The sequence below is a fragment of the Suncus etruscus genome, chromosome 2 (assembly GCF_024139225.1).
Source record: "Suncus etruscus isolate mSunEtr1 chromosome 2, mSunEtr1.pri.cur, whole genome shotgun sequence".
Lineage (NCBI taxonomy): Eukaryota > Metazoa > Chordata > Mammalia > Eulipotyphla > Soricidae > Suncus > Suncus etruscus.
In genome coordinates, this window is record NC_064849.1 from 103719302 (window position 1) to 103733561 (window position 14260).

Consider the following 14260-nt stretch of genomic DNA (forward strand, 5'->3'; position numbering starts at 1 on the left):
TCTACCTACTAAAGAGAAACAAGAACTGGTGGGCATGATTTCACTAATTCCATCCCTGACTTCATTTCTTAGTTTTCTTTTCTACTTCTCATGATCTATGAATTGAGGCAATACTTAGTTTTCCCATTTGGGCATCATAGGAAACTTGGCACCAAACTAATCAATGGTCTTTTACAACTTCTATACCATATCTTAGTTCAACTTCAGCTTGGAACAAACTGAACAGACACAGCCCTACTGCAGTTGTTGAAAAGGAAACACTGAAAGATAAAAACCTTGCTTCAAGTCACTGTGGTTAATAAATGACCAAAGTCCCGTCCAGCGAGTTTGAAGACAACCTTTACAGTATACCACCAAACTAGCATAAGGAAGGAAGTGAATAGCTCCAAGGATTACATAGGGTAGGGTAAGACAATGCCCTCCTAGGGATAGAGAACAGCTGGTGATCAAGCCAAATAAGTTAAATAGCATGTTCATATTCCAGATACAAATGGAAGAGTGTTTAGCTACATTGCTCCCAATTTGAGTTCTAATTTTACTACAGCTTTAAGCTTAATGGGCGCTATAGTAATCTACTTAATCGTTTTATAAATGTTTATTGAGCACTTACTCTGGACCAGGTATTCTCTGTATCAACATATAAAAGGATACACTATCCTTCTAACTCCTATATTTAAAATATCTGCATGAAGAAGTATACAAAGAGAGAAAGATAATGCACATAGTTAAAATATAATAAATGCCATAAAAAATAAATAAGGGATATTCCAGGTTTAAACCTGTTGGCTACTCAGAAGGTATGATTAAGAAAGGTCCATCAACCTAAGGCATCTGAACTGAGATGAGATCTGAATGACAAAAGTGTCCAACCAGATCAAAATCTAAAGAAAGCTTACCATAACAAAGGGAAGAACCAAACAGGGTCAAACACCCAAACCTCTGGGACAAGGAAAAAAATGGTTATAAAAGTGAAAGCAGAGAGAGAGAGGTAAGTGATATGAACTCACAGGAACTAATAGGTTGTGTTTATGGGTGTGGATTTAATTGTATGTGATATGGGGAATCCTATGCAACAGAGAGACATAAAGTGATATGTGTCTTTTGAAAATGAGTCAGGTCCTAGAGATATACTCTAGGAACAAAAAAAAACAAACAAAAAAATGCTTTCACACACCTTCACAAAATGCCAACACAACACAAAAAAGCCTTCTGCACACTTATATTCATTGCAGCGCTATTTACAATAGCCAGAATCTGGAAACAACCGGAATACCCAACAACAGATGAATGACTGAAGAAACTGTGGTACATACACACAAAGGAATACTATACAGCTATTAAGAAAAATGAAGTCATGAAATTTTCCTATACATGGTTGCACATGGAAACTATTATGATGAGTGAAATACGTCAGAGGGAGAAAAATAGAAACAAAATAGTCTCACTCATTTATGGGTTTTAAGAAAAATAAAAGACATTATTGGTTTGGGGGGGGTTTGTTTTTGTTTTGGGGCCACATCCAGCATTGCTCAGGTGTTACTCCTGGCTATCTACTAAGAAATAGCTCCTGGCAGGCACGGGGGACCATATGGGACACCGGGATTCGAACCAACCATCTTTGGTCCTGGATTGGCTGCTTGCAAGGCAAATGCCACTGTGCTATCTCTCCGGATCCCAAAAGACATTATTGTAATAATACCCAGAGACAATAGAGACAAGATTGGCAGAACCAGTCCACAATATGAAGCTTAGCACAAAGAGTGGTGAGTTCAGTTAAAGAAATAAGTACATTGACAACTATCATGACAATGGTACTGAGAAAATAGAATGCCTGTCTCGAATATAGGCAGGGGGTGGGGGAGTTGGGAGATGGGGAGCATAGGTGGTGGGAATGTTTTTTGTTTTTTGTGTGTGTGTGTGTGGTTTTTGGGTCACACCCGGTGGTGCTCAGGGGTTATTCCTGGCTCCATGCTCAGAAATTGCTCCTGGCAGGCATGGAGGACCATATGGGACGCCGGGATTAGAACCGATGACCTTCTGCATGAAAGGCAAATGCCTTGCCTCCATGCTATCTCTCCGGCCCCGGGAATGTTGTTTTTTAATAACTGAAACTCAACTACAAACATGTTTGCAATCATGGTGCTTAAATAAGACAATAATTTTAAAAAAAAAATGAGTCAGGTCCAAAACAGAAATGCACCATAGAAAGGTAAGGATGAGAATAATGCCAAGGAGATAGTACTCTAGATAAAGTGCTTTAAGGTGTTTGCCTTACATACAAACGACCCTCCTTCAATTCCTGACATAGTATGTGGGCCCCTGGAGTACAGCCATATGTGATCAAAAAAAAAAAAAATACAAGAAAAATCAATTAGGAGTTAAGTAGAGCAATTTATATTAAAGACTGTATAAGAATGACAATGAATGAAAAAAGGAAGAAAATAAAATAAAAAAAGATTTAGAATAAGTTAAAGTTAATTCAATTTGTATAGAAATGAGGAGTAAAACAGAAAAATCCGGGATGATATCTTCATTTGTATAACTAAGGAGAAACAGCCTGAAACAAATGCTTACTTGCGATGCTCAGGGGTTACTTCTGGCTCTGCACTAAGGAATTACTTTTGGCAGTGCTCAGGGAACTAGATGTGGGATGCTGGGATGGAATCCAGGTCAGCCTCATGCAAGGCAAGTGTCCTACCCATTGTTTCAGCCTGCTTACTTACTAACTTTTCACTATAAAAGATCCCAGAAAAGCAGAGTGATGGGGAAAAGAAGGGGGCAAGCAGGAGAAAGAGAGAAGACAATGGATATACAACTGGGGATCAGCTTCAAAAACATATACGGGCACTTGCCTTGATGCAACTGACCCCATTCGATCCCTGGCCTTCAGCATCACTTGGTACAGTCCTGGAGGTCTCCCAAAATTTCTAGATGTGACCTTTAAAGTCCCTGTGGTAGCCACAATATCCTAGATAATCTGCAAAGCCCTGCCTCCTCTGGTTCTCACATTAAACCAGTGGCCCAGGAATCTAGTATCCTGAGTATCACCCAGTACTAAAATACATCAAGATCATACACAGACCACTACTAATCTTGCATAACTTCTTTAGAGAAACTATACCAAATTTCTGTGTCTTGGATTAATTGAATAAGAGGAAGGAGGAAAATTGTGATAGGCTCCCTCCCATACCCAAGTCTACCCCACCAAGCTTTAAAGCCCATTTCTGACAAATGACCCAGTCCCTAGTATAGAGTGTCCTGAGCACTAATTTGGCCAGTGTCCAGGTGTGATAGCCTTCCCTTGCAGTTAGCGCCATCCACAGGAGCTTTTGGGTCTAGGACAAAAGAAACAGCTCCAGGGCTTCAATGGTTATAAGCACAGCAGGGGGTGTACTCAACAGAGGGAGCTAGAGGTGCCTGAGAATGATTAGCTCTGGACTCAGTAGTCACACCTGGCAAGTTTAGGGGACCACAAGTATGATGGAATGGAACCCAAATTAGCCACAGGCAAGTCAAACGCCTTACCTGCTGTACTTAAAGTTTCAATCCAAAATTTGAGACTTTTAAGTTTTCCAACACTGTTTGGTGCTTAATTAGAATCTACTTGGATGTTTATTTAGTATCTCAGAATTAACTTATACTGAGATCTCTCAATTATTCTATTAAACACTGATAATCTCTTTAAGAGTAGATCAATTGGAGCAAAAATTTAACTGGTATTGACTCTCCCACTAAACATAAAAGAGGGTTTTAGGAACAACATTCCGATGAAAACAAGATAGACTGGGGTATGAAAACTACAGGCATAGTTATGGGATGTAAAAAAGGGGGGAAACTTCCTTCCAAGAGAATGAAAACAGAAGGTCTGAGTATTGATAAACTGAGATGTACTATGGTGAGAATACAAGGTAACTTATACTGATTACATGTATTTTCCCCCCATGGACTAGGAGATAAAAGCAAGATCAAAGTCTTTAAACATATCTTTCTTAAAATGTGACATACACATATCCAAATCACCTTAAAATTCACAGCCTGGATGTTTTTGCAAGATAAGAGACAAAAATCATTATAAATTCTAAATACACTGCTCCTTCAGAAACAACAAATCAATACACACAAAGAACCACTTAACTAAACAATTAAATGTCACCATCTAGTGGCAGAATCTTAGAGGTTAAAAATAACAAAAATTGGGGCCAGGCGGTGGCACTAAAGGTAAGGTGCCTGCCTTGCCTGCGCTAGCCTCGGACGGACCACGGTTCGATCCCCCGGCGTCCCATATGGTCCCCCAAGCCAGGAGTGACTTCTGAGCGCATAGCCAGGAGTAACCCCTGAGCATCACCGGGTGTGGCCCAAAAACCAAAAAAAAAAAAAAAAAAAATTGAAATTTATATTGTGACTCTTGAGAAGGTATTGTTTGTTAGTAATTCTAGGAAAGATGTCTGAGCAAAGTAACACTAAAAAATTTAATACTGGGTCCAAAGTGGTAGCACAGCAGTAGGGCATTTGCCTTGCACGGGGCTGACCCAGAATGGACACAGGTTCAATTCCCCGGCATCCCATATGGTCCCCTGAGCCAGGAGATTTCTGAGCACAGAGCCAGAAGTAACCCTTGAGCAATTCCATGGCCCCCCACACACAAAATTAATACTACACAAAATGTATCAAGCACATATCAAGTCCTAAAATATAACATGCATTATACATTGATTGCTTACTAGTAGGTAACATGTCGAGTTCTTTTACATGGCTTAATCTTTAATTGTCCAATAGTCTATATCTCCATTTCACATATGAAATAACTGGAAACTGACACTTAAAAACAAAAATCTGCCCAAAGTTAAGTTTATGCAGGATAAATGAAAATACTAGAATCTGAATGGAGGTAAAATGACTTTAAAATTTTAAAAAAAAATGACTTAAAAATGTATTTTTATCATTTTCAAATGACTTTAAAAAGTACTGTAGAGGGGCCGGGCGGTGGCGCTAGAGGTAAGGTGCCTGCCTTGCCTGCGCTAGCCTAGGAAGGACCGCGGTTCGATCCCCCCGCGTCGATATGGTCCCCCAAGCCAGGGGCGACTTCTGAGCGCATAGCCAGGAGTAACCCCTGAGCATCACCGGGTGTGGCCCAAAAACCAAAAAAAAAAAAAAAAAAAAAAAAAAGTACTGTAGAGGGGCCAGAAAGATAGTGTGGAGGTAGGGCATTTGCCTTGCATGCAGAAGGACAGTAGTTCGAATTCCGGCATCCCATATGGTCCCTGAGCCTGCTGGGAGCGATTTATGAGTATAAAGTCAGGAGTCACCCCTGAGCGCTGCCGGGTGTGACCCAAAAACCAAAAAAAAAAAAAAAAAAATGTACTGCAGAGATAATACATGTATTAGGCACTTGCCTTACACGTGGCCAAACCGTTTGGATCCCTGATACCAAATACAGTCCCCCATACCCTACCAAGGATTCCTGAGCACAGAGCCAGGACTAAGCCCTGAGCACTGACAGATGTGACTCAAAAACAAAGTCAAAAAAAGGTTTTTGCTTTACATGTGGGAGTACTGATTTAAGAGTCCCACACTATGGGTCTTCTGAGCACCTCCAGAAGTGACCCCAAAGCAATGAGCCAAGAGTAACCCCTGACACCTTGAGGCATGATCAAAAATCCAATTTAGGGCCCGGAGAGATCGCATAGCGGTGTTTGCCTTGCAAGCAGCCGATCCAGGACCAAAGGTGGTTGGTTCGAATCCCGGTGTCCCATATGGTCCCCCGTGCCTGCCAGGAGCTATTTCTGAGCAGACAGCCAGGAGTAATCCCTGAGCATCGCCAGGTGTGGCCCAAAAATCAAAAAAAAAAAAAAAAAAAAAAAAAAAGATGTTAAAAAAAATAATAATAACTGAAAAAAAAACTGAAAAGAAATGATAAAAGAAACTAAAAGGCTAATATGGATCTGAGAGATGGCCCAGAGTTGGAGCTAATGCTTCACATGTAGAAGCCCTGGTTCAATCTCCAGCACAGCAGATCCTCCAAGAACTGATAAAAGTAGCTAGAAACAGACTGAGGAGCAGCTCTGGGGACTAACAAGTATGGCACACAAACAACAAAGCTGAAGTGATGGAGAAAGGCTACTTCAGACTGGGCAACCAGATGGAGCTCGCTGAGATAACATGTAAGTAGACAATCAAGAAGCCAAAAGAAAACAAATCAGTTTTCAGGCAGAGAAAGTCATAGACAAAGTTATTTAAGAACTATAAAAACAGGGTTAGAGAGACAGCACAGTGATAAGACATTTGCCTTGCACAAAGCCGATCCAGGACAGACAGTTGTTTGAATCCTGGCATCCAATATGGTCTCCCCATGCCTATCAGGAATGATTTCTGAGCATAGAGCCAAGAGTAACCCCTAAGCGCTGCCGGGTGTGACCCAAAAATCAAAACCAAATCCAAAAAAGAAAAAAAGGAGCTATAAAAACTAGGTACAGAAGAACTTTGGATGTGGCTCAGTGGCAGGGCACAAGTCTTTCAAGTCTGAGGTATGTGTGTGAGCACCACAATTGATGCCCAAAGAGTACTACAGCCATTAACTGTAAATTTCAATGAAGAGTGTGCCCTTCCCACAAGAAAATTTACTGGGGGGCCAAAGAGATAGCATGGAGGTATTGTGTTTGCCTTGCATGCAGAAGGACGGTGGTTCAAATCCCGGCATCCCATATAGTCCCCCCGAGCCTGCCAGGAGCGATTTCTGAGCATAGAGCCAGGAGTAACCCTTGAGTGCTGCCGGTGTGACCCAAAAACCAAAAAGAAAAGAAAAGAAAATTTACTAGAACCACAGCTAAGAATCTGTGAGTACTACAGTCGTGTGTACATAGAATCCGTCATCACAACATCATTAGCAACCGCCTCAACAAAGGGGAAAAAAAGAAAAAAGGGATTTAATGTAAATATGCAAACACATAAACATGCGAGCGCATGCATGCACACACATCCTAGTCTGGTTTATTTGCAGTGAAAACAAAAATGGCTCAAGATGAAATTTATCTGAAAGACAAAAATGCTTCACTTTTTATTTTAACTTCATTATTCTTCCTTACATACAACAGGTCTTCAAATGTTTCCTTCAAGTTTTGTTAAAATACTGGTAAGGAACAAAATAACCTCATTGGTAGGAGTGATAAAAAAGTGGGTAAGGAGCTTGACTTGCATGTGGCTGACCCAAAGACCTGGGTTTGATCCTGGGTATCAACCTGCCAGGAATGATCCCTGAGCACAAAGCCAGGAGTACATGCTGAGCATCACTCGGTACAACCCAAAACCAAAACTGAAGAAAAAAAGAAAAAGAAACACATTCTGAACGGGGTCACTGTCACCATCTTTGTGACTTGCAAGTTCTCCCTATGCCTGTGTGGACTTGCTCTGGATCCTCTCATTTTTGCTCTATTTCACAGACGTGCCTATAAAATTCTCTGGTGCATCTACATAGTCTCAGTCTGAGTGAGAGTGGTGGATGTGTAAGAACACCCTACAATGAAAAGGCATCTTATCAAAGACTGGGTCTTATGCCCCAAAATCTGAAACAGGATTTGGCCACTAACACCACAAACCTGAACTGGAAGTTAGAGTGAATGAAAGGAAAACAAACTCCTGGTTAATATTAAGAGTTGTTCTGAGTTAGAAGCTTGAAGTTTTAATGACCAGAAACATGGCACAGGAACTTAACTTTTCCTTCTATCAATTACTTTATGTAAAATTGGTTTTGTTATATGTTGATTTATTTAAATTCATAGTAGCCAAAAACCTATCAACAATAGCAACAATTACCTGTATTTTATGTTCATCATACTATCTTTAGCCAAGTTAAGTATTTACCTAGATATTTTAAAACTATTATTTCTATACTTTTTGTGTAGAGTAGCTAAATTTTCTTCTACAACATTCCTTTAATTTTGGAGAGTTTTCACCTAAAACTATACATATATTTTAACAAAACAAATGCTGGAAAAAAATGCATACATTTTTTCTCCATACAAACTAAAACATACAATACAGCTGATTTTAGTAAAATGAACTCAATGTCTTCACATTTACACAAAAAAATGAGTTATTTTGTTTATCTACAAAGAGGCTATCTCTCCTCTATTACAAAATATTCAGAGGAAATTCCATGCCAATAATTGAATGGTTTTTCCTTTCTACATACTAGCATAGTCTAGAGGAAAAAGAAAAGAACAACAAGTAAGGCTAATGAACTTTTAATAGGCAGTTACAGGAATTTCTAAAAATGTTTTATGGATGTTCCAAAAGTGATTTCACAATGTTTCAAAAAATTCATTAAATTTAGATTGTTTTAAGAAGAACAGCCAGTCTTGCAATACTAGAAAATCTTTGTAGGCCAGAGAGCACATGCTTTATGTATGGGAACCTAGGGTGAGTCCCAACAGCACAATAAAGCAACAACAAAAAGGGGTCGGAGAGATAGCATGGAGTTAAGGCCTTTCATGCAGAAGATCGGTGGTTCGAATCCTGGCATCCCATATGGTCCCCTGAGCCTGCCAGGTGAGATTTCTGAACATAGAGCCAGGAGTAACCCTTGAGCGCTGCCGGTGTGACTCAAAAAAAAAAAAAAAAAAAATTACAATTATATTTTTTTGGTTTTTGGGTCACACCCAGTGGCATTCAAAGGTTACTCCTGGCTCTGTGCTCTTGGCAGGCTCAGGGGACCATATGGGATACCGGGATTCAAACCACTGTCTGTCCTGGATCGGCTGCATGCAAGGTAAATGCCCTACCACTATGCTATCTCTCCAGCCCCAGAAATTAGAGTTCTTAATCTAACATTAGGCTGGTAAACTACTGTCTTTGTTTTCTATTTTATATTTTTCATGTCTATTATGAAGTATGTTATATAGCCTAAACATCTTATGTTCTTTTTCTTTTAAACTTTTATTGAGTTTTATGGATTGTTCTAACACCCATTATTTCACCAATGCACACGTCCCACCACCAGGATCCCCAGTTTCCCTTCTGTCACTATGCCCTCAACACCCCAGGCATTTTACTCTTTTTTCTTCCTCCTCCTCCTCCTCCTCCTCCTCCTCCTCCTCCTCCTCCTCCTCCTCCTCCTCCTCCTCCTCCTCCTCCTCCTCCTCCTCCTCCTCCTCCTCCTCCTCCTCCTCCTCCTCCTCCTCCTCCTCCTCCTCCTCCTCCTCCTCCTCCTCCTCCTCCTCCTCCTCCTCCTCCTCCTCCTCCTCCTCCTCCTCCTTCTTCTTCTTCTTCTTTTCGTGCCACATACAGTAGTACTCATTATTCCAGGCTTTATACTCAGAAATTACTCCTGGCAGGCTTGGGGAATCACATGAGATGCTAAGGATCAAACCCAGGTCAGTGGTGTGCAAGGCAAATGACCTATGTGCTGTGTTGATATCATGCCAGCCTCATAGACACATTTCTTCTGTTGCATTCTCCCTTTTCCTCTCTTCTCTTTCCCCCAAGCCCCCACTTTTTTTTTTTTTGCCCTTTAGGCATCATGGTTTGCAAAGGTATCATGCATATCATGTTATCTCCTTACAATACCCAGTTCTTGTCCAGATTAATCATTTCCAAATATTATTGTCATAATGGTCCCTTCTCTTTGTTTTTTGTTTGTTTTCTTTTCATTTGGGGTCACATCCAGCTGTGCTCGGATGTATAAAATTACGAGTGCTCTGCATTCAGGAATTACTCCTGGCAGGCTTGGGGAACCATGTGGGATGCTGGGAATTGAATTACCTACTGTAATATCTCTCTGGCCTCTCCCCTTATCTTTGTGAAAAGCTTCCTACAATGGACTCCAGCCAAGAAAAGATGAGTGGATAAAGAAATGATAGTACATCTATACCATGGAATATTAAGCAGTCAATAGGGAAAAAATGAAGGCATGAAATTTGCTTATACCTGGTTAGATGTGGAGAATATCATATTGAGTGAAATAGAGGAAAAGGGAAGAGAATGACTGCACTCATTTGTAGGGTATAAGAAAAAAATAGTATGAGAATTATACTCATCTTATGTTTTTTAAGCCCCTTCTAAAATTTTTTAATTTTTGATTTATTTTGGGTATTGTGGTTTACAATACTAGCAATGGTAAGGTTAGGTTTTTTTTTCAATTTTTTATTTTTAATTATGAAAAAAATGATGCAAAGAGGACAAGGTAAAGTTACAGTGAAAGGACAATCGCCAATAAACAGAGTTCTCAAAAGAAATCCCCTTGCTGACGCCTAAATATTGAACTTACAGTCAAAGAACATTAAGAAAAATAAGGCAGAACCCATGTACAATTACTTTGTCCACAAGTCCCCAGATTGTAGTACATTATAACATTTCTTAGCAGTACACAAAGCAACCTAAAGCCATGAGATTTATGTGACTCCTTAAACATTGAAGGCATAGTATTTTTTTTTTATATTTTCATGCACATACGTTTAAGAGGTTTTTTTTTAAGGGTTAGTCAAAAGGGCACAGTAAAAACGGTGTTAGAGTGCCAAATATTGTTTGCATAGGCCCACCAAAATATGGGGGACATGGAAAGGAAAAGCCTTGGTCTAAATACAAGGAGACCCCTACCCCTGAAGTTTCCTGGCATAAGACCAAGTCTAGGCTCCAGGCAAACTAGTTTATTCATCCAAGTCATTGTCTGTAGTGGCAATACAGTTTTATTTTTCATGCAGTCCTATTGTTGGCATCAGGTTTCTGTATTAAAGATCCTGGAATCTGCACATCCTACATTGAAGTCAGGCTGGTGTGAAGTATCCTCTAGTTTCACCTCACAATTAAGGGGCAATACAGAAAGCCCTGTCCAGTAAGCTGGTCATTGTTGTTGTTAAATCTTCTCAGTGTTAAGGGAAGTCTCTTTTGAGTAGGTCGATGTCAGAGCAGCAGTAGGGCTTCTCTGGTAGAGGACTGCCTCCAGGTGATGTTATAGACAATCTTGGATGTTTCGTAGATGTCTTCTCTAGATCAGGGGTGAATGGAGAATACCCATTCTTCTGAGGCCTGTGCCAGGTCTTTATGTCAATGCTCAGGGTGTAAGGTCCCATTGCACTACAAGATTTGTGTGTTCCTATCTCTATTAGATAAGAACTTATTTGTATGTATAATATTTTCCCATTTTAGTGTGCCTATGCAAACAAGAAATAAACCCACGTGGCGTTATCAGAGTATATGGGGCGTAAGAACACGTCCAAAAATACCCATGACTTGGTTCAAACATAAACATTAAACTGAGGGATTCTTTCACACCAAATTCCATATTGAACAGTTCACAAAGAGAAGATAAAAAAGGGGGGGGGGATCGTCACTGTATAAGAAAATATTCAGCAAAAGTTATAGCCGTCAAAGAAAACACACATAAAATGTTGAAAAGACATATGTGTCCTTTTTATGCCTTTTGGAATAGTTGGGTGGGTGTTAACTCCAGGGTACCACTTTGGTCTGTGACTTAGGACTCTACAGTACTTAAGTTAAAAAGGGTAAATGAGGAGTAATGATGATAGGGATTAAGAGAGTTAAAGAGAAAAATGATCTTTTGTAGGGGTATGCAAAACGGCAGAGTACAAAATGGACATTCTGCATACATAAAAACATAATTCAATGATAGTGAGTTCTATTAATGTATCTTGTGCGATTTTGAAAATATAGACTGGAAAGAGATTACCAGTGACTGCTTCAAGAAGCTGGGATACCGGAAGTTCAGAGCCCCACCCAGACCCTCCCTAAGGAGCCGAATGGGGAATGGGGGAGAGCCTAGGATACCTTCAAGCTCCACCAAGGGACCCAACTCGCTAGCTTGCCCAGGCATGTGGCCCAGGGAAGCCCTGGAGATCTGGAGCAAGGTGGTAGAGGGGTGCTGGGGTTACCTAAGTCCCGCATCCCCCCCAGGCCTGGTTAAGAAGGCCTCTGGCATGGCGGAGGCCTGCCGACCCCATGCTGCTAGACTCCCGGCTCCTAGGAAGGAGGTAAGGTTTTTTTAAGTAAATCATTCCAGCATCACAGCCACAATGAGTGTCTGCTTCCATTTACCATGGCCCCAGAATCCCCATCATCTTATATTTAATATTAAAATTTATATTTAACATTAAAATTTTAATGATTATATTTAATATTAAATTTTAATATTGATTAAAATAAGTGTTTATTAAAATTAACATGTTTGATATAAAAAATACTAACAAAATATTATCCTATAATTTAAAAATATCTAGACTTAAAGGGCAAGTCATTGACTCATTTATGATAAAAATGATCAACAGGGCATCCCCCTTCCAATATAAAACAAAAGACTATAAATGGAGAAAGGGATAAAGTTTCTTGTTGGCACTAATTTTCACTTTCTCAAAGTCTTTAATACCAAATGAAAATTACAGTAAAAATTATCAGCACACAAATCTGGGGTATCTCTGGGTGGTCTTTATTTAAAAAGCAAAAAAAAAAAGTATATACTCTTGGGCCCGAAGAGATAGCACAGCGGCGTTTGCCTTACAAGCAGCCCATCCAGAACTTAAGGTGGTTGGTTCGAATCCTAGTGTCCCTATGGTCCCCTGTGCCTGCCAGGAGCTATTTCTGAGCAGACAGCCAGGAGTAACCCCTGAGCACCGCCGTGTGTGGCCCAAAAAAAACAAACAAACAAAAAATGTATATACTCTTCTAACCAAAGAACCATTAAGATACTCCTACTGATAAACATACATATATCTTCTAAAACTAATAGCCCTAGCACAAACAAATCAACCATACTCATACTGTCAACATGTTTTCTTATGTGACTTTCAGGAGATATCCAGATATAATATGACATGGGAATGGTGGTGTATAATGTCCTATAAATGACTGCATTAAAAACCTGATGCTACTTTTCTCCCAATATAATGTAGCAAAAAAGAATAGATTGTACCTGTATTCTGAAAAAAATGTACAATCACAATTTAAAGCAATATTGAGACCTAACCTTAAGTTTACAAAAAGATATATGGTAGAGTTTAAACATGTACATTTATTAAAAATAAGGGGCCGAAGTGATAGCACAGAGGTAAGGCATTTGTCTTGTATGTGGCAGACGTGGGGCGCACCAGGGTTCAATTCCTGCCATCCCATATGTGGCCCAAAAAACAAGCAAACAAAACAAAAAGAAATAAATATAAGGAGCATATAAGGAGCTGCAGAGATAAGTATTGTAGGTAAGGTGCTTGCCTTGCATGAAGCTGACCTGGGCTCCATCCCTAGTAGCCTATATGTTCCCTTAAGCACAACCATGAGTAATTCCTGAATGCAAAGCCTGAGTCTCACTGGGTGTGGCCCCAAAACAAAAAATGAAAATAGAAAATTGATCAGGATTTTACAAAAAGCCAGTGTCGTGGGGGATAGAAAGAGAAAAGCAAGCAGACTCAAAGGAGATATAATAACAAATGTCATGTAGTTTTATCAAATTTATCAAAAGACATTTATGGGGCTGGAGAGACAGTATGGGATTTAACACACTTTAACAAGCTTTGTATGTGGCCAACTTGATTTAATACTCAACACATCAGGGTGTCCTGAGGATAGATGACAGAACCCTGGAGGCCCTAGAACAGTGATGGCTAACCTTTTTGAGCCCAAGTGCCCAAACAGCCGTACAATATCTGGTCCTCCCAATGGCCAGTCTGGTCCTGTTGCCAAATGAGCTGCAAAGCAGACACTGGCACACTCGCCTCCCACCGCGCCGCTTATCTTAATTGCGGACCTTCCTGAGTGCCAGCTGCAAGGCCTTCTCATGCCACAGCCTGCACTTATGCCAAAGTTTAGCCATCGAGGCCCTACAACATCATCAGGTATGGCCCTAGAGACCCCTGAACAGACTGAGTGGCTCTGTACCCTCAGGCTTAGTGACAATGGCATCCATACGGTCCCCAAGCTGCCAGGAGTAATCCCTTAGTACTGCCAGTTGTGGTCCAACCCCCCAAAAACTAAATGGAAGCTATTATCAGATTCCTATGCACAAACAATATTTACTGAAATATATATAAGAAGCAAATGGAAAAGATAACTGAACTTTGTATAAGTTAAAAATTAATGTAAGTATAGTAATATTGTATGAACTATAATGTATTAATGAAATAGCATTATTACAATATTTAATAAATATTAATAGGTACTGCAATAATATAAAAAGCGTGCCCTCAAAGCTCTGCAACACATCTGCTATATCTGGTATATAATACCCAAAATATTTCCAGAAATTAGGCCATCTCTTATAAAC

At 40.0% G+C, this 14260-nt stretch overlaps 1 protein-coding gene across 1 annotated transcript in view; it reads right to left on the bottom strand.

Annotated features, from left to right (window-relative positions):
• TTC33 (tetratricopeptide repeat domain 33) overlaps window positions 1-14260 on the bottom strand; it is a 31564-nt gene that overhangs the window by 11785 nt on the left and 5519 nt on the right. The window lies entirely within an intron of this gene.